This window comes from Haemorhous mexicanus, chromosome W, assembly GCF_027477595.1.
Source record: "Haemorhous mexicanus isolate bHaeMex1 chromosome W, bHaeMex1.pri, whole genome shotgun sequence".
In the NCBI taxonomy this organism is placed as follows: domain Eukaryota; kingdom Metazoa; phylum Chordata; class Aves; order Passeriformes; family Fringillidae; genus Haemorhous; species Haemorhous mexicanus.
In genome coordinates this window covers 2,152,040-2,172,955 of record NC_082380.1, presented here as the reverse complement: position 1 = coordinate 2,172,955, position 20,916 = coordinate 2,152,040, and the positions used below count along the sequence as shown (strand labels likewise).

General features: G+C 41.8%; 1 pseudogene; it reads right to left on the bottom strand.

Annotated features, from left to right (window-relative positions):
• Window positions 1-387: 387 nt before the first annotated feature.
• The window catches only part of LOC132341406 (NAD-dependent malic enzyme, mitochondrial-like), a 30,762-nt pseudogene continuing 10,233 nt past the window's right edge, over window positions 388-20,916 (bottom strand).

Here is a 20,916-nt window from a genome sequence, read left to right as displayed (position 1 = left end):
TATTTCTGAGTCTGACATACCATTGTTCTTGTTATGGAGACCAGATTTAGAGGTCACAGACTGTAACTCACTGTGTGTCCTCGACTGCTAATACGAAGGAACAGAGGGCTTTCAAACCTGATTTGAACTAAATAAAAAGGAATGCATCTTGTGGTATTTGTATCAAATGTGCAATACTATTCACTGCAAGGAAAAATTCAACTTGCTAATTTTTTTTTTCACACAAAAGCTCTGACAAATTAAACCTGGATAGGGAGTGAGGAAGATGGAGTGATCAACTAAGAGCTTCTAAGCATTACATCTTTGGAGTCCTGTATTCAAACCGAACTAAATATACTGGATCGAGACCACAAGAAGCATTCAGCAAAACTTTTGTAAATGTGTGTATCAATAGCTGCCTGCTAACACTTTCTGTTTCAGCTTCATTAGCTGCCTGGGGGGAGGGGGGGGGGGGAGATCGTTTGAAGTGGCAGGTCCACTTAGCTTTTGAGTCAGTGATGTCATGAAAACATCACACGCTTGTCTTTTTATGAGAACAAGGGTATGCAAAGAAAAAATCAATTTCACTTAGAGAAAACAGAACCTTGAAAAAGTTAACAAATGGAAGAAAAATCCTTTGGTACATCACTGCAGAAAATCCCCTTGTAAAATCTCAAAAAGATTTCCATAAATTACTTCCAATTACTTAATTACTTGTGAGAGTGTGGAAAAATGAAATACACATCTGGCATGAAGGATTCATATTCATAGGTCCAAACCTTTGATCGAACGTAACGGTTCTTGTCTGCAGGTTCAGGGTAATGGAAAGCCATGTTGTTTGCATACAAAAATTCCATAACCTGAAAAGTTAAATCACCATGCAGTTTGCGCCTTTTAATACAGTCGCATAATACCTATGCTTCCATTGCAATATATTTAGGACTGACAAACTGGAGAAAGACAAACACTAAAGTACTTTTACAATTCCTGGATGCCTTATCAGGGATCTGAAAACCTAATTTCAGAAATCAAAGGAGGATAATTTTGGCCCATCATCACTGTCAAACTGAAGCATCCAACAAACTCAAAATTTTTATGATTGTCTCCTATTAAAGGCACAAAGAGCTGTGTTTTTTGTGCCCGAGCACCTAGTGTTCAAGGGTCATATTGTATAATTCATCAGGTTAATGTACACATAAACCACTTTTAGTACAATCCACTTTTATGCTTCATACTCACCTTGACAGCGATATAAATAGAAACTTCCCTAATATTAGACAGTGGAGGATAAAGTCTTCTGTGTGCAAGTTCTTCATCAGTCAACTTTTCTGTCAATGCCTGAGTAAGAAAAACAAAGAAGTTTTATTTAATGCATCCCTAATGGGATCAATAACATGCTAAAACACCCTAGAGAAATAAATTGCAATGTTTTTAATACTAGAGTGCTCTCAGAGAAGTAGTATAAGGTAGTCAAAATCTCAAATTTCTGAATGATCAACTTTTCAACCTGTGCTCATATCAGTGAATTCTGCTTGCAATCATTTAGTAAAAAAAGGTCCTTTTTTTGGAGGCTGAACTCCCCATAACCGTGGGAGTTTATAAGAGTGCAGCAATGCCTGCAGGGCTGCTGAATTGCATCTGGCTGAACTGGAGTTCATTTCCCATAGCAGCCCTCACATTGCTGTGCTTTGCACTGGTAGCTAGAAAGGTGTTGATAACACACCAGTGTTTTGGCTACTGCTGAGCAGCGCTGGCACAGCATCAGTGCTATCTTTCAACATACCCTCCATTAGGGTCTGGGAGTGGGCAAGATCGTGGCAGGGGATACAACTAGGCCAGCCGATCCAAACTGATGAAAGGGATATTCCATACCATATGACATCAGCTCAGATATCAAAGCTAAGGGAAGGAGGACGAACAGAGGGCATTCACCATTTACAATGTTTGCCTTCTGGAGTGTCCTGGGTAACCCAAAATATTATTGTATTCCATATCTATCTGTGCTCAAAATTGTTATTGTCTCTTTAAGACCCTCTGGTCAGAAACAAAACCACGGGGCCTGCAGGTGCATGTCTTTTTAAAGTTGGGGTCACTCAGGTTGAGCTCTCTTGCCCTTTCCCTTTCATTCATGCAGGGAGAGAGCTGAGGCAGTGCCAGCAATGCCTCCCTTTTGATTTCCTTTTGTTTGCTTTTTTCCTTGAGGGGATTGCTTCAGGTGGGTTTTCCAAGAGTCTATGTTTTGCAGTCCTGCACTAGCCTCAAGGCAAATTCCATGGCATTGTGCTGTTATAAATGGGTACTATGATGATTGGCTCTCGCAATTAAGAGATGTTATGTTAGAAAGGTATGCTGTATTAATTTTCTTAAGTAGTGTGTGAAATATAATTTTAGGTTATAACATAATGTTAAAATAGAAACTATACTATGTAAGATACTTTTTTTAACAAGCTCAAGAAAGGGATGAGATAATCAAGAAATTCTTCATACAGAGATAACAGCAACAAGACACTAAAATCCCAAAGAGAAGAACTATTGCCTCCTTATCGTGAAGAACTAGTCTCCTTGCAGACTTCATGGAGTCTGACCATGATTTACAAGATGAAGGGGGGAAGTTGACAATAACCAGAAAACACCCTTTGTTTGAAAAGAATTTTTGAATCATGTATGAGATGTATGAATATGCCACAGGTTATTGCTTTTAAGGGTTAATCCTTTGTTAGTGAGCTATGCTTTCAAAAAGAAAGCGTCCAAACATTCATAATTCTTTGCTTTTATTGTCCTTTGTTCTAACTCTGATTGTCCAAATTCTTATTGCTCTAATTTGTATTACTATTTTTATAACCATTTCATTACTATTAAACCTTTAAAATTTTAAAACAAGTGATTGACGTTTTTCACATTATTAACACCCAATCTGAGTGGAAAGGACCCTCACCATCTACTAGGGTGCTTCAGGGGAAAAACCTGGGACCCAGACCCCCTCCCCCTTCCCAGAGGGGCATCTCCCTGTCTGCATGCGGCAGCTGCTACACAGAAGTCCGGCTGCCATCTGCCTTGGGCTTTTTCGCTACACTCTAACTGTTATAGATATGTATTATAATATTGGCTTTTTGCAAATAATAAAGTGGATGCTATATGTATAATGTTAAAGTAGCTTTGGTGTAAAGATACAGTTTTTATTTTTGTCAGACGTAGTAGTAAAATAGCTGATGTAAGCATGCTTGTGTTAAAATGCCTGCTTGGTTGGGATAACATTCAATGAACATATGATGAGGACCCCTACTACTGATATGCCAGCTATCAACACTTACCATAGGTAGAAAGTATGGACCAAAGCCCAAAAACTGGAGGTGATCATAAGAATGGACTAAAACCACAGCCAAGAAATGCACATGCTCTTAAAAGGTGGACATGAAGAGGAGACATGCTAAGCAATTCTTGGAACATGTAAACTAGTTTGGGGAAAAGTCTTAATATGCATAATTGTTTATGAATATATAACAGGCTGATGCAATAGAAATGGTATATAAAGGGTGTTCCTGAAATAGCAGGTGTGCTCTTGGTGGAATGCCAAGAGTCACCTGGTCGTAAATCTTTGCTTTACTGTCTTTGTCTCCTATTGTCCTGTATTAAACTTTTAAATTTTACCAGGAGAGTGAACCTTGTTTTTCAGATAGCCCAGCACCCTGTGTCTGCCTAATCCCCACGGCTCCTGCTAAGGCTGCAGAGTTTTCTGTTACACTTTGCCATCTGGGGTGTGCCTGCCTCTGCCATTGCAGCCACTGCTCAGTGGTTCCAGCTACAGCCCATTCTGCCATCCAGAGGGGCACTGAGACTGGCTGCTCCTGTGAGTTTGTAAAGGAAGCTCCTTTCTCATCTCTTCTGCCATCACGCCTGCCATTACCCACTTACAGAGAGGCGGCCGAGCTCGCACCACAGTGCCCCCTTCAGCCACGGGGGAATCATTGCACCTGCCCTGCCTGGCCAGGAGCCAACAGTGCCCTTGCCAGCTGTGACCATAACTACGCCAAAAGGGAAAGGGCTTGACAGCTGAGAGAAGGCTGTTATGGGTTTCTGGTTTTGTTTGTTGTTGTCGTGGTTGTTTGTTTGCCTTGTTATACATATATACTATAAAGAACTATATATACTAGTAAAGAACTGTTATTCCTTTTCCCATATCTTTGTCTGAAAGTCCCATAATTTCAGAGTTATAATAATTTGGAGGGAAGGGGGGGGGGGGGTCATATTTTCCATTCCAAGGGAGCTTCCCGCCTTCCTTGGCAGACACTTGTCTTTCAAACCAGGACAGGGAGGTAATTCATTTTGGAGTGTTCAGCCTTTAACTTGTCTTTAACCAAGACACAGAGCAACTGCTACACTTGCTGAAGCCCTGCTTCCTGGAAAGTGGCCAGACATCACTCATTGATGAAAAGTAGAGAACAAACGTATTTTTTTTTCTTTCTTTATGTGCACACAAACTTTTGCTTTTTCCTTTAGTAAACTGCTTTATCTCAACTTACAAGTTGTTTTCCATCTTATTTTCTCTCCCCTGTCCAGCTGGGGAGTGATAGAGGACTTGGTGTGCACCTGACATCCAGCCAAGGTCAACCCATGACAAATGCCCAAGCATTTGGCCAGTTGATTCATTGGCTACTCTGATGTGGTAGGTGCTCCTGCTCTAGAGTGGAAAGGCAGGAGAGGACAGAAGCCTGGGGCTCACCTGCATCCCTGACTGCACTGCCAGCTGCAGAACCCAGAGCAGGGCAGGAGGAGGAGGCAGGCCTGCTGTCAGAGCTACAAGGCTGGGAGGCAATTTACAGCTGGACAGATTTTATATTTTTGTGTTTGGTTTCCGCATAAAAACATTAAAATTGCAATGGAAGCTGATACTTGTCACAATTTTCTTTGATCAAAATTAACTTTTTCTGTAGGGGAGGGATAAAATCAACAAAAATCAAACAGGAAACCACAGAGTTTCAGCAAGATTTGAGAAGTTGCCCACTATGTCATCCACCTGTGAAAAACAAGGTTCACTCTCCTGGAAAAATTTAAAAGTTTAATAAAGGACAATAGGAGACAAAGACAATAAAGCAGAGATATAGGGGTCAGGTGCTTGGCATTCTGCCAAAAGCACACCTGCTATTTCAGAGATGCTCTTTAAATACCCTTTCTATTGCATCAGTCTACTGCATATTCATTAACAATTATACGTATTAAAATTTTTCCCCAAACTAGTTTACGTGTTCCAAGAATTGTTTAGCATGTCTCCTCCTCGGGTCCACCTTTTTAGAGCATGCACATTTTTTGGCTGTGGTTTTAGTCCATTCTTGTTATCATCTCCAGTTTGGGATTTGGCCCAGACGGTAAGTACTGATAGTTTGGCAAAGGTCTTCATCCTATGTTCATTGAATGCTATCCCAACCATCAGGCAGTTTAACACAAGCATACTATATCAGCATACACTACTATGTCTAAGTTTATTTAACGACAGAAATAAAAAAAATATAGCAAAGTTACTTTAACATTATACATATAGAATCCATTTTAATATTTGTGAAAAGCCAATATCAAAATATGTATTTATAATACACCATTATGTCAGGAGTCATAGCCTACTCTGCTTCCACACTTACCTTAGCAGCCTCTAGGAAAACCTTATCACTAATATGTCGAACACTGCTGAGGACCACAGCAAGAGGCACACCTACAATAAAATGATTTCTAATTAGGGCCACATAATTTTTAAATACACAGCCTGCAGCTGAGAAGCTGTGCATCATCTAGAATGTTATTTTAAAAATCGTCCCATAGCTTTTTACATGTTTGGAAAACTATTACCATGTGTGCTAGTCATTTACCTTAATAGGTGGCTTTTGACAAGGGGTTGTGATGCCAAGATATTTTTTTGCCTTTTCTTTTATATACCTTTTATATACCTTTTATGTATCCTCTGTACTCTTAGCATGCATACTTGTAATTCCTAAAGTCTGATAATTTAGCATAGTCCTAGTATTCTGTTAGGCCAGGAGACCAAACATTCTAGATGCCTTGCAGTTGGAGGCCAGAAAGCTCTACACTATCTTGAGAAACAAAGGTTCTCTATAGAAGACATCCTGTAAACTAAAGATTTCGCCCATCCAGGGGGGAATTCCTCAGGATGGGAGGATATCACGCTATTCATTCAAGCCTCTCATTGGGGCATCTTTGTTAGATATGCTGATTTCTAAAGTCTATAAAACTGTATATGCCATCTATTGTGTGTATGTGCATTTCAGTGCATTCCACCTCAGCGAAATGGTGCACCATAAGGATCCTTATTAAATACCAAGGTAAAAACCTTTTATCCCTTAACCATCTCTGGCTCTTAATTTTTAGGACCAGGGAAAAGGCATCAGTTGGAGCTTAGCAGCTCAGGGAGGAAAGGGAGAGAAAAGGGATGGCAGAGAAATATCTCTAGTGCTTTTTTTCTACCCTCGCTTGTGCGGACATAACATCAAGAAGTGCACATTAACACTTATTATCTCCTTCCTTGCAAAAATAAGCAGAGGAACCCATAATGCAGCAGCTCTCAAAGCCTTTAATAACATTCTTTTGTTTTCTTAGAAATATCCAGCTGAGTGAGCTCACTGTGCACGTCACATATGTAGCACATGCCTAACATCCATCCTTAACCGATTTTGCTTTCATTCATGCTTCTGATTTGAGTTCTTGTGGTAGATTGTTTTTCTGTTGTAATCTTAAGGTGTTGCTTATTGTGAGTTTATAATGGTTTGTTCCATGTACCCTGTTCGGTTTCCCTAATGGTTTTGCCCTGAAGTTGTTTACTACTATTTTCCCGCCTAATCTTATGTCAGTCCCCATGTCAATCTCCCTTGCACCTCCCTGATTTCCAGACCCTTCCCTGCCAATCCTGGAAGTACTGCCCTCTTCCCTTGTTCATCAAATGTAACCCCACCCCTTTCTGTAGAACCTTCTTTGTCTATCACCCTTCCCTCAAAGTTCCATTGGTGTGCCAAGCCTGATCCCCTCCCATGTTATCCCCTATTGGTTACCTAGAATCTGATCCCCACCGTACGTTCCTCCCCTGCTGTTCTACTATTGGGTATTCTCCCCTAGTACCCTCCCCTTTTCTTAAGTTGCTGTTACCCTGTTGGAGCTCTGTGACTAGTTCCTGGACCCTCTTGGAGATTAAACCTTCTTGAGAACTTATACAAGTGGCCCCTCTCATCTCCTTGGTTCTGGCTTCCTCAACTCGGGATTCCTATCAGCAGCCACACAGAGCAGCTTTGCTTCCTCGGGGAATTAGGCAGCCCTGCTCTACTGCCACCCAGACCGGCTCAAGGGGCGGATAGGGGGCAGCCACTCTTGGCACAGGCCAGGAGGTGAGGGCTAGCCGGAGGATCACCAAGCGACCGCCTGTATCAAGTTCTCAGCTTTAAATGCTGGAATACCTCTTTATGCTGCTTCACTAACTGTGCCTCTGTGTAGCAAGGGAACATGAGAAGATGTGCTAATAGCTTAGCCTTAAAGCTTAAAAGAAGACAATTTTATTTTTTATTTGGAAAAATATAAGCATTGTTTCCTTGGCCTGGTTTCAAGGTTTTTTCATCTTTCAGAGTCACCAGCTCAAAGGGACTGCTACTGGCAAACAAGCAACAGCCCTGTTAAACAGGAGTAATCAGTCAGTCAGTTTCTAAAGAGCCAACAGTATGGAGCGATACAGTCATCATGAAATATAGGGACACCAGAGTCCTACAGCTCCCAGTCAGCTCTAGGACTGCATCAAAAGGCACTCGAGCACACAGCCAAATGTAAGAAGGCAAATGGCTCTACCAAATGCAACTGCATTCAAGCACATACTTAAATCCCTTGCTGACTCAATTTCTATAATCCTAGAAAAACAACAACCAAACCCACTCTTTCCAGTAGGACCTGGAAGAGATCATAGAATCAGTAAGGATCTGCATGAATCTGCAACTGCAGAACATGGAATATTTTTGCAGCAAGCATCTGGAAAGCAAAAGGGGCAAGCATACATGTTGAATTGTGCAGCTTTCTAATTCATGGAAGTAATCTATTTATCATTGTTCTTTAAGATAGCAATGACTTAGAGGAACTACTCACACACAAAATAAAGTACTTGTGTGTAGACCATTATTATAACCATAACAATGTATCAGGAACCATGGCCACAAGCCAGGACCCACCATCACAGGGACTATTCAACAATGTCTGAGTGATGGCTACTACCAAAAGGTGACTGAAATAAAAGTCCAGTAAAAAAAGGTCACTTGGTCACTGATGGATGAAAAGAGGGACTACTGAATTTCAGGAAAAAAAACAAGCTCCACAACTTTTGTGAAAGTTGTAAGGCTGGTATGTTTATTACAGCGCTGCACGCATGTGGGCATCGCTCCCCTCAAAAAGACATGCATGCGTCTGGGAACTCCAGATCTCTTTTTATATTCCTTACTAATCCATATGCATGGAATTTCACAACAGGTTCATAAATATTCATTTTACTGATTTTGCATTACACTTGCAGCTAGTTTTTTCAGTCAGAAAGTACAGAAAGAACTCCTGGGTCATCCTGCCCTGTCTCCTGCAGCCTCTCCATTTGTTTTAGAGTTCAAGGGGTCCTTCCTAATCTCCGTCTTTTGGCTGAAGCAGTTTCTTAGAGCATAGGTTTCTTGCGAGAACAGGCAGTCAGACCAAACAGCTATGTTTGCAAGCTACAGACTTAATTCAAAGATGTACATTTCACCTACATCAAGATGGATTTCTACTCTGGAAAATTCCCCACTCTGTCTCACTACTGTATCATATTTTTATTGCTGATTGCTCTAAGTGAATAATACAGTTTGATTATCCTTCCTTTGGAAAGGATTTTAATTGACACAAACTATTACAACTAATCCAGAATCTGGAGTGTGAACAATACTCTCCAGATAAATGACCCTTTCCTCAAGCAGTAAAACCCCTGTAAGCAAAAAATCTTGACTTTCTTCTGAGTAACAGGTTTAATAACATTATTTTAAAATATTTAGGGCTCCTCAGGACTATTCCATTTGAGAACAAATTTCCAAAGAAGCTAAAGACTCAGGCACTATGTCTGAATGTTAGGGCATATCCATGACAAAAGTCTTTTTGTGTAGGGAGCAAAACATATGGATGCATTTGAGGACAGGACCCAAAGATGATGCAAATTAAAACACAACAAAAGCCCACAGACTACATATTGGCAGAGGGCACTAAAGCATCGTCAGGCTTTTACAAGTACCATGTAGTGGAAAAAGAAATAAAAGGTTAGCAATATCTTAGTTTCCTCACTGACTGCCTAGTTTAGCCTAAAATTTCACACCAGCAAGGGTTAGGCTGTTCCCAAACCCAGGAGACACATCGGGTTGATGGCTCTGATCCCTAACTGCCTGACAAACTTTGTTAGCTAAATGACAAATAAAGTTGAGATTATTTTCTAGGTAATTACTGTATCTTGAAAGGAAAAATAAGGAAAAACATATTTTGAATGGCATACCTTGGGTAAACTGAGTACATTTCAGAGAACTAAAGAGCATTATGAAAACAAACACTGTAATTGAAGAACAATAGGATCCTAGAATAGTTTGTGTAGGAAGGGACCTTAGATCATCTAGTTCTAACTCTTTGAACTTTTCCAGGGTTGGGGCATCAGTAAATGTATATAAAATACAACCAAGGACAGGTTGGATAAGGCTCTGAGCAACCTGGTCTAGTGGAAGGTGTCCCTGCCCCTGGCAGTGGGGTTTGGAACAAGATGATTTTTAAGATCCCTTCTAACCCAAGCCATTCTAGGATTCTATGATACTGAAACACTGTTCAACTCACTACTCTAGCAAATGCAAGATATCTGAGAGATACTAAACCATCTTAATTTAAAAGTGCGTCCAAATAAGGGCAGTAAAGCTGGTGAAGGTGTTCTAGAGCACAAGTCATATGAGGAGCAGCTGAGGGTGCTGGGGATGTTTAACCTGGAGAAAAGGAGGCTCAAGGGAGACCTTCTCCCTCTCTGCAACTACCTGAAAGGAGGTTGTAGACAGGTGAGGGTCAGTCTCTTTTCCCAAGTAACAAGTGACAGGACAAGAGGAAACAGCCTTGAGCTGTGTCATGGAAGGTTTAGATTGGATATTAGGAAAAATTTCTTCACAGAAAGGGTCATCAAGCCCTGGAACAGGCTGTCCCAGGCAGTGGTGAAGTCATCATCCCTGGAGGGATTTAAAAGGGTGGGATGTGTAGATGTGGCACTTGGGGAATGTTTGAGTGGTGGGCTTGGCAGTGCTGGGTTAATGGTTGGGCTTGATGATCTTAGAGGACTTTTCCAACCTAAATATTCTATGATTCTACTGTTAAAAATACAATCTAGATTTTGTCCAAAGGCTTTTATTCCTGCCTAGGGCTCGCTCTGGATCTGCAAATATCTGTAGCAAGAGTTCCCTCTGAGCTGATAGGCCCAGTAACATGAAAGAGATTCTGGGTGCCAACTGTACATGATGGAATTATATCCTTCCCAGTGTGAGGCTAACATTGCTGAGATTGTAATGCTGGAAACTGAACCATGCTAAAAGTGGAAGGAAAGAGTTTATAAGTTCTGCATCAAGAAACAAGGAAAGATCTCCACCCACCCATTTTCACATGAGTCACTTGATTTGGGGTTGTGTTAAAAAAAAAAAAAATTTAAAAAAAGAAGTCCTGTGGACAGGGGAGAGATCAGAGCCAGCTGGAGTCTATAATGTAAAGGAAGGCACTACCAGCAATTTCAAAGTGTTAAAGCTAATGCTCTATCTGCCTGATGTTTCCTTGCCCCCATCTCCTTCCCTTCAGGCTCTCTTCAAAGATGATTAGTTTTATATAGAAAAGTTGTGCAAAAGGATAAAATACTTGCTTCATTAAAGGCAAAACCAAGGTCTGGGTGCCCTGGTAATAGTGTTATTAATAAAAGACCAAACAAAAACAATCCCAGAACCCCAATCTCTGCTAAGAGCCCCACAGAGTAATGGTCTTGAGGTAACAGTGCAGAAGGAAGTGTGTTTAGTCTTGGTTCACACATTTCAATGCTTGGTGTTGCTAGCATATAAGACACAGACACTGCAAGAGGGGAACATAAGGACAGAGGAGCACCACCTGCGCTGCAAGCACAAGTCTTCACGGGTCACTGTTAATGATATGGGTTCCGACCTGCATGACCTGAGTACAAAGTAGAATTCCTGGACTGATGCAAAGACATTACCTACTTTAAGGAATTAACCATTACATTTTAAAGGTGGCGCCTAGTCTCTATTATGATGCTAACATAAGATGTTTCCTTAAAACTCAAATTTATTTAAAACATGTTTAAAAACTGTTTAAAACAGTTAATTGATCAAGGCTATGATACAGTATCTAGTGGTTATTCTTTTAAAAAGTAATAAAAATATTTAAGGCATTTTAAGCTTTGCAAAATGTCATTATTTAAAAATCAAGACTTCTTTTCAAATCACCTCCATTTAGTTTTGCCAGAAAACAAGAAAGATCTGTATTATTATGTCAGTAAGCCCACATAATAGTGAGTTCTTGACTTCTCACACTCAGTAAATAGAGTTCTATCACCCAATGGGTCAATATTTCTAAAGATTACTTACCTCTGTTAACATATATGCTTCCTCTGCTGTGCATTCAGCTTTTATTGTAGGATTACTTAGTGCAAATATTATGGATCGCTCATTGATAGAGGCCATTGCTTTGAGCACATTCTGAGAGAAGAGCTGCCCAGCTCCTGCAACTCCCGAAGTAAATGGAAACACATAAAAATAGAATCAATACTTGACTGCCTCAGGGCAGATGACAGCAACTGTACATTAAGTTCATGTAACCCCTAAAGCCTTCCACTCAGAGCAAAACATCATAGGCTTTTCTAGCAGCAGGAGATGGAAACCAGGCACTACTCCTGGCTACATAAAATTCTTATTTTCACAGGAATATCTAATTAATGTGTTCCAAAAGGCTTTTTTACATCATTTTTTTTGTATTGGTCTGTGCAAAAAATGCTGCCCTGGATAAGCAAGTGGGAACTCAAGGTTCTTCACAGATTATTCATCCTAGCTGGATGTTAGATGTGCAATGCACATTCCATTGAGACCACACCCAAATACAGAGGTGCAAATACATAAAAGTAGTGTACATTTGTACACGGACTACAAACTTCAGGATAGTTACTCTGCCAAAAAAACTTTTTTTTTCAAATAAATCATGTGCAAAGGAAATTTCAGAGGTGTACCAGGAAATACCTATAATCCTATCTGACCTCTGCAGACAGCCACAGTTATAAATAAATACCTATATGCATGAGTGACCTAACAGGTATTGGTGATCTGCAGCATGGAATAGCTCCTTCAAACCATGCTGTTGTCAGATTTTGACCAGAGAAGCTGACTGGGGAAAGGAAGGTCAGAAAAACCCCAAACCCTCAAGTTAGGAAACTCCTGTAAAGCAAAAAATGCAGTATTCATGACTACTCTCTCCCTTGCTGCTGGTATAGGGAATGTGTCTGGGATAAAGGTTATATTTTTGTCTTCCTGAATTTTAGTGCCCTTCATTAGAGTTTCAGTTTATTGTAGCCATGCAGTACCTGAGAACATGCTCAAACTTTTCCAAGAAAGGTTCATCATCAGCTGGACAAGGACTAGAGGAAGCAGTTAACAAGGACACAAGATATGGAAGGAGCATGACAGCTGCAATAAAGGAAGCACTGGGAGCTAACCTACAGCTCAGTATATTTTCAAGAAGAAAATTGACCTCACATTTTCATATTATTTACACCAGCAGAAATGTAGACCACTGTCACCAACCTCATTGGAGACATGTTAGCAAAGTACACACAGCAATTACCAAACTATGGAAACACAGAAACAAAAATAACCTTATTTACCAATGATAGCTGAAGGTCGAAGTACATTCACTGCCTCTACAAAAGTCTTTGGTATCTGCTCTGAAGCCTGATGTGTAAATGGTTCTTGATTGGAATCTACCTTTTGCTCTCGGCCCTATAGATAAAACATTGATTCTTTTTGTGAGAAGTACACAGAAAGGACCAGCCATCTATACTGTGGTATTTTAAGGCATGGTGCACCCCTATCTGAACCAGTAAACCACATTTGTCAAACATCCATATTCTCCTATAGGCTTCTAACGCAGCAACACCACTTTCCATCAGAGCCATAACAATGAGGTTGGCAATTCCCAGGGCAGCCTTGTGGATAAAAGGACTAGCCACAAAAGAAGTCTGTCATCACAAACAACATGCTGTTCAACAGCCCCACAAAAAACATTTAATAACTCAGCTCTGAAACACAAGCAATGTGTGCCTAGATGAGGGCAGACTCCTGGGATCAACAGTGTCATGCCTTCAAGCAAAAGAGAGAGGCAGCTCTTCTGGGTACTATGCCCCCATGCCTGTAGCAGCTCAGCAGCTACAATAAATCAGAGCAACCAGACAGTAAGAAAAAGTTAGTACTGCAACCCTTCTGTCAAGAAAGCACAGCATAGTACTCTGTGCTCAACTGCTTTCCAAATCTCTCTCTGCTCCTGTTCCCTGTGATTTATTTGCCCTTGTAGACAGAGGGCAGAAAGTAGATACTGGTAGTGATTCCCTCCATGTCCCTTCTCTTGGCTCATTGCATATGCTGTGAAGGCTGGCAGAAGAAATAAGGTAGAGGGAGATGCAGAGCAGGGCTCAGTGCTCAGGCAACAACATAACACTGGCCAATGACTGCAATCAGGACCTTCCCCAGATGTAGAATTTTTAGTCAATTAAGTTGTCAGCAGCACCACAGAAACAATTTTGCTGATATACCAAGAAGCACAGTGCTGGTCATGACACTGCTGGCCCAGTAACTAACTAGTATCTGCTGCAAACAGCCACTGATTTAAATTAATAAGAAAACCACTGTGTACTTCTCTCCAATGCTATAAAAATTAACAAGATGTTCTTGCCCTCTTTTTACTAAATCATAATTTTATGGTAAATTCCCCTTCAACTACACACAAGTCCCTGATGATTTTTTCAAGTTCATGCAAGAAAGTGAAAACTGTCGCTATAGAGCACGACATGGCGCAAAGCACCAAGACTCCATCAGAAGGTTGTATAAGAGAGATTTATTATAGCAACATGTTGCCTTTACAGTTTTTCAAGATATTTACATTTACTTAACAGACACAAACACCGCCCATTGGTCATAAGAAAGAAACAAAGTTCTCAATAGGTGAACAAGGAGCCACAACATTCTGTGAGCCAATGAAAGTCTGTATCTTTTAACTTTCTCTCTTTCATCACGTTGTCATGGTGATAGCCTTGGTGTCTTCCTTGAGAGAGATACAGTGCTTTCCTTATCTTCAGGAAACCTTCACTGGCTCACAAGAACAGCACAAATAGTCTTTCCTACAGAAAATCTTGAGTCCTTGCAAATGTTAAACACCTTTTACATCATTATCTTTAAGCAGGTAGTTAAGTCTGTTTATCCATTTTAGCTGCCCTTATATAAAAAGTTCTGAAATTGAACGCAGAAAATGTGAGTCTCTGCAAGTCCTACAGAATGAGAAAATATACAGTTAAATCTCTTGTTGCTCTAGAGCACTTAGGAGAACTCACCTCTCCTGCTCCAAGGAACAGCACTTTCTGCTCTGCAAGTGGTTTACCAGTGCTCCCTGCAGTCCTACCAAGGCCACTGAATCTGTCCCTACAAAAGCAGTACAAATCTAAGGTGAGTTGAACATATCTACATGGCAGATCATGGTTTTAGGCAAAACTTCTGCAAATACGTTAAGGATCATAAACAAAGGGTATACCATGAATATCATCATTGAAGGTACAATATTTCTCTCTGTGTTTTCTTAAAAACCAAAAAGCACTGTGGTTTCCAAAGTCTTTAAATTGGATAAGTGTGTTCTGGCCATACTGAGACAGTGGAAATTTTCCAGAGTAGAAATCCATCTTGATGTAGGTGAAATGTACATCTTTGAATTAAGTCTGTAGCTTGCAAACATAGCTGTTTGGTCTGACTGCCTGTTCTCGCAAGAAACCTATGCTCTAAGAAACTGCTTCAGCCAAAAGACGGAGATTAGGAAGGACCCCTTGAACTCTAAAACAAATGGAGAGGCTGCAGGAGACAGGGCAGGATGACCCAGGAGTTCTTTCTGTACTTTCTGACTGAAAAAACTAGCTGCAAGTGTAATGCAAAATCAGTAAAATGAATATTTATGAACCTGTTGTGAAATTCCATGCATATGGATTAGTAAGGAATATAAAAAGAGATCTGGAGTTCCCAGACGCATGCATGTCTTTTTGAGGGGAGCGATGCCCACATGCGTGCAGCGCTGTAATAAACATACCAGCCTTACAACTTTCACAAAAGTTGTGGAGTTTGTTGGTTTCTTTCTGCAATTCATTAGACTTACTGTCCTCGCAGGGGCAGGGGGAAAAAAGTACCCCTTGGCGTGCCCCAGGGATGTTCCCTGGAGGGGCTCAGCTCATCGGGCTTGCCTCCTGCGGAGACAGACAAGGACCTGCTGGTGTGCGGATAAACGGTATGTATTAAGGGGCCCTGGGGGAGAGAGAGAGAGAGATAGGACTGCTGAGTAAGTCACTCAGAGACCTCTGACTGTGCAGCCTCGTTCCTGTGCCTGCAGGCAGCCCGGCCAATAGAGCAGCTGGACTAGAAACGGGGGTTCATTGTTCGATAGGGCGACTGCTAGCGACTCCAGCGGTGAGTCGAGTGAACCCGTGTGTGTTTGTGGTGTCTGGACATGTGTTTGTAATCATGTGAGTGTGCGGTGTATGAAAGAGTGTGAACAAGTGAGTGGGGAGGAGATCTACCCACGTCTGAAGCGGCTAGGTGAGGCCTGAGGCACCGGCTGGGGCAGGCTGTGGGGGCAGGGAGTACCCTGCAGAAAAGTGGAACAAGTGGAGAAACGGGGGTGAGGACGTTTATTGTGTTTAAAAGTGGTGATTTGTGTAGATTGGGCACATTTTAACCATGGCTAGACGAACTTAGGAGGTTCCTCTGCCCCAGCGGTTTGGACTTGATCCCTGGAATTTTACTGTGTGCTGTTATTTTGATTGTGTCCAGAATGTGTGAAGACCAGAGGAAGCTGATGTGGGTAAATGCTGAAGTATTGTATGCTGTGTTGTGTTGAAAAAAGTGGGCACTTTGAGAGATACTCCCTTTCCCGGTGAGTTTGTGTGCTTCCTCCCCTGCACTGTGGTAATTTGATTCTCTGGATTGTATGGTTGCATTTGTGGAGATTTTAGGATTTTGTTTGCAATAAGTGCAGCATTTTATGCAGAACTACAGTATGGTGATTTATGTTTAACTGTGATAAAACCAATTAAAGGAATTCCAGGAATTCCCCTCCCACAGCAACTTAAGCCTTGAGTCTCGTGAATTTGAGATGTGGGGTGTTGGGGGGGGGCGTCTGTGTTTGTGGGCATATCAGAGTTTTTGCTGTAACAGGCACAGCCTTTTGCAAGCCAGTAAAGTGAGTGTCTGTAGAAACAATGCTTTAATTAGATTGTGCGGGAAGAGAACTGGAAAAGACTGAGATTTTGTAATACAGAGTTTAGATAGAGGAGACAAATGAGTTTATATAAAGGGGCTTTATCGGACTTCAGCTGGTAATATAGTAAGTTTGTGTGGGAGCTCAGCACATCACTCCTGATGTCCAGAGCTACCGAGAGAACCCTTGGGGGGCTCGGGAGTCCTGGAATGTTGCCAAAAGCACTTGGTGGCTTGATTTTGATCCATCTAGAGATGTGCCACCGATGTATGAGGAAATGGAACCTGCGAGAATCACTCGGGTGTAAATGGTGAAGGGAAGATATCATTATAGGGTGAATCACAAATTTTGGGGTTTCGGTACAGGGGGGTTGTAGAGACAAGATGGAGGAATCAGGGTGTGCCACCAGGCTCTTCCTTCTTCTTCCTGTCTTCCATCTTCTGGGGTGGTGTTGGCACTTGTGGATTGGTCTGGGGTGAGGGTGTACTTGGTGACGAAGATGATAGGTATTGGGGACAAAAGGTAAATATGATATACGTAGTTTTTGTTATAAAAGATGCGGCCGCCTTGGGGGTGGGCAGAGTGCCTTTGGCTGCCGTGCTGGTCAGATCCTTCAGGCAGAGAAAGGACTTTATAGATAAGAGATAATAAACAATACTGAAGACCGAAAAAACCTAGCGTCCAGTCTCATCCTTTGAAGTCCAGCGTGCAAGAACCATCCTGAGCGTGTCTGGGGGCAGAGACAGACAGCCGACCCCAGAAGTCTGGACTGAAAACAACCTGCTGTAGAGGTTAAGTGATAAACGCCGAAGTGATAAACGGAATAGCCTGCAGGCAATTCCCAGGAGTTTTTGGTGCATTGAGAGGCTGGCACCTTGTGTGCAATGCAGAGTTTGTGAGAGGCGCTGGTATTGCTGTTCCATGCCCCAAGTGAAAATTGAAGATATCTGATCAAGCCAATTCAGAACCTGAGATCTTAAAGCTTATGTGTGGAGGATTGCATCTGATACCTGCCACCTGGAGGTCTGTGTGTGAGAAAAACTGAGTAAATACACTGTGAGGCTTGGGTGGAAACAAGATAGTATAAGGAGAAGGAGATAATAAGAACTAACCAGAGGAAAAAGGTTCCCAAACGAACTCCTTTGGGAGGGGCTCACTGGGAGAAAGCCACCAGTAGGGGCAGCTCAGAAAATAAAAAGATTTATAACACCTTCCTGCAGTTAATGCTGTTTTAAGATGGGAAAGCAAATAAGATGAGGTCTTGTATGCCAATATGTTTTTCACCTTTAAGAATCACCCAGAATGGCAGAGTAACTGTGGGTTCAGAGCTCCCTCTGATCCACTGGTGTTAGCTCTTGAAAAAGAAAACAAAGCAAAGAGAAGGCAAATCAAACGTGTTCAGCATGCAGTGTAAGACAGCAATGTATGAAATAAGACAAAGTTTATCATGCTGAAATTTAAACCCAAGTTCATATGATTTGCTAAAGGCTCTTCTTAAGGTAAGGAAGGATAAGGAGGACCTCCCCAAAAGGGAAGAGGACTCAGGCTCCAAAGGTATACACACTCACACCCAACCCCCTCTTGGCAGTCCAATTTCATTCAGAACTAGGATGTAACAGACCCCTCTGTGAGAGGCAGTGAGACCAGAAGAAAGGAAAAGGGTGGAATTTTGGTTGATACAGGGGCCATATATTCAGTTTTAAATAAAGCTTTAGCACCTGTGGAAAATTATTATGTTGTAGTGTGGGGAACAACTGGCAAGTCTGTGAGAAGGCATACTTCTGCAAACCTTTAAAGTAACAATGGGGTATTTACAAGTTTTTGTATATGACCGATTTGCTAAACATTCTAAAATGGGGAGGTTACTCTGGAGGTAAATGATCAAAAGTATATAAAGGTGTTAGGCTTAACATTACCAACTACTGAAATTGAGAAGGAAATAAGTAAAGAGATACTGGGACAAGTATGTTCAGAGGTATGGGCCTCTGGTGTACCAGGGAGGGTGAAGAATGCCCCCCCCCCCCCATAGTAATCAAACTTAAGGAAGGGACACAACCAGTGAGAATTAAGCAGTACCCCCTGAAAAAGAAGATAGGGAAGAAATCAGCCCAATAATTGCTAGTACAGGATTGAGGGCTGTCAAAAAGATAACAAAGAATTTATATCCTGTGGTAGCAAATCCATATACTTTACTAACTTGTTTAACACCTGAACTAACCTGGATTACTCTTTTAGACCTGAAAGATGCCTTCTTTTGCCTCGCTATCCATGAAGCCAGGCAGAAAAATTTTGCATTTTAATGGGAAAGCCCTAAAAGTGGTCTCAAAACCCAGCTCACATGGTCCATGTGCCTCAAGGCTTCAAAAATTCCCCCACTCTGATTGGAGAACAACTTGCAAAGATCCAGAGTCCTGGGAAGCTCCACAGGAAAAAGGAAGAAGCCTTTTGAATTTCCTAGAACTCCAAGGATACAGAGTACTAAAGAAAAAAGCACAGGTAGTGAAACAGAAGGTAATCTACCTAGGGTACAAGGTTACTGCTGGGAAACGGACTTTAGGGCAGGCTTGCAAGGAAACAATATAAAAGAACTCCAAATCTTCTTAGGCATGGCAGGGTGGTGCCAGCTGTGGGTTCATAATTATGGACTGTTTGTCAGATAGAAATCTCCACTAGACAAAGGAAGCCACATGGGCGTTTACCAGCTAAAGAGTACACTCATGTCAGCTCCAGCTTTGGGACTTCCAGATGTAAGTAAACCATTCTTTCTATTTTCCCATGAAAAACAGGGAATTGCCCTGGGAATATTGGCTCAGGACTTGGGTCTATACCAGAGGGCAGTTGCTTACTTCTCCAAGCAACTAGATGCAACGGCCAAAGGATGGCCAGGTTGCCTCAGAGCTGTAGCCGCAGTCGTGCTGAATATGCAAGAAGCACGCAAGTTTACCCTGGGACAGAAAATGACGGTGCTAGTGTCCCACACAGTGTCTGCAGTACTGGAAGTAAAGGGCGGCCACTGGCTTTCACCACAGAGGTTCCTGAAATACCAGGCCATCATGGTAGAGCAAGATGATGTAGAGATAGTGGCAACTAATATTGTCAACCCAGCTTCTTTTCTCAGTGGAAATCAAGGAGAAGCAGTATACCGCGATTGCCTGGAGACCATTGAAACTACTTACTCCAGCCACCCAGACTTGAAAGACACTCATTTGGACAATGCAGAGATGGGAGTAGCTATGTTGCCAGAAGAAAGCGACATGCTGGGTATGCAGTGATTAAATGCAGAGAAGTAATAGAATCCAGACCCCTACCAACAGGCACCTCTGCACAGAAGGCCGAGATAATTGCACTGACCCGTGCCTTGGAAATGGCAAAATGAAAGAGAATAAACATCTATACAGACTCAAGGTATGCATTCAGAGTCGTGCATGCACATGGAGCCATCTGGAGAGAGAGGGGACTGCTGACCTCACAAGGAAAGAACATTAAACATGCGCAAGAGATAATCCGGCTGCTGGGAGCAGTTCAGCTGCTTGAAAAGGTAGCAATTATGCATATTAAGGCACACCAGAGAGTGAGCTCAGAATTGGAGGAAGGAAATGAGCTGGTGCATGGAGAGGCAAAGGAAGCAGCAAAAGGTGAGGTAATTATGGACAGATTTCCCTTGAAGGTAAGCCAAAATATAATAATAATATTAATCAAAAGGGACCTCTGAAAGGGAGCTGGTAATCACTTCCCATTTGTGTGGCCACTAGTAAGGGAGGAACACCAGAAAACACATTACTTAAAAGCTTTTCTAAAGTGTGGCTCTTTTCCCAGAATGACCAAGGCTGCCAGTGTTACAGAGGGCATCAAAATGAAGTGTTGACTTTTAAGTAGTAGTTTCCACAGGCTTTCTAGAACACATATCTGATTGAAAGAATCGTTGCCAGGAATTTATATGCCACTATTACTCAGTTGAACTGACAGTGTGATCCTTGCCTCCAGACTAACCCCAAGAATACCCCCAGACCAAAACTAGGTCAGATAGGGAAGGGTCATGGACCGGGACAGCAGTGGTAAATTGACTTTTCAGAACTCCCATGGAAAGGGGGGTGTCAGTATTTATGAGTATTAACAAATACATTTTCAGGGTGGCCAGAAGCGTTCCCCACCAGAACTGTCAAAGCTTGAGAGGTGACCAGAGTAAACAATACCGCTTTCGGAGGTCCAGCCACAATACCTGTATGGTGGCTTTAAGTAGACAGCTCAGAGAAAATTAAAAACATGTGGCTGGAACTCAGAGTAGGGAGCTAAGTGAACCAGTACATAACATACAGCCTGGGGATTATGTATACGTTAAGTCTCTTACAGAAAAAACTTTGGAACCACAGTAAG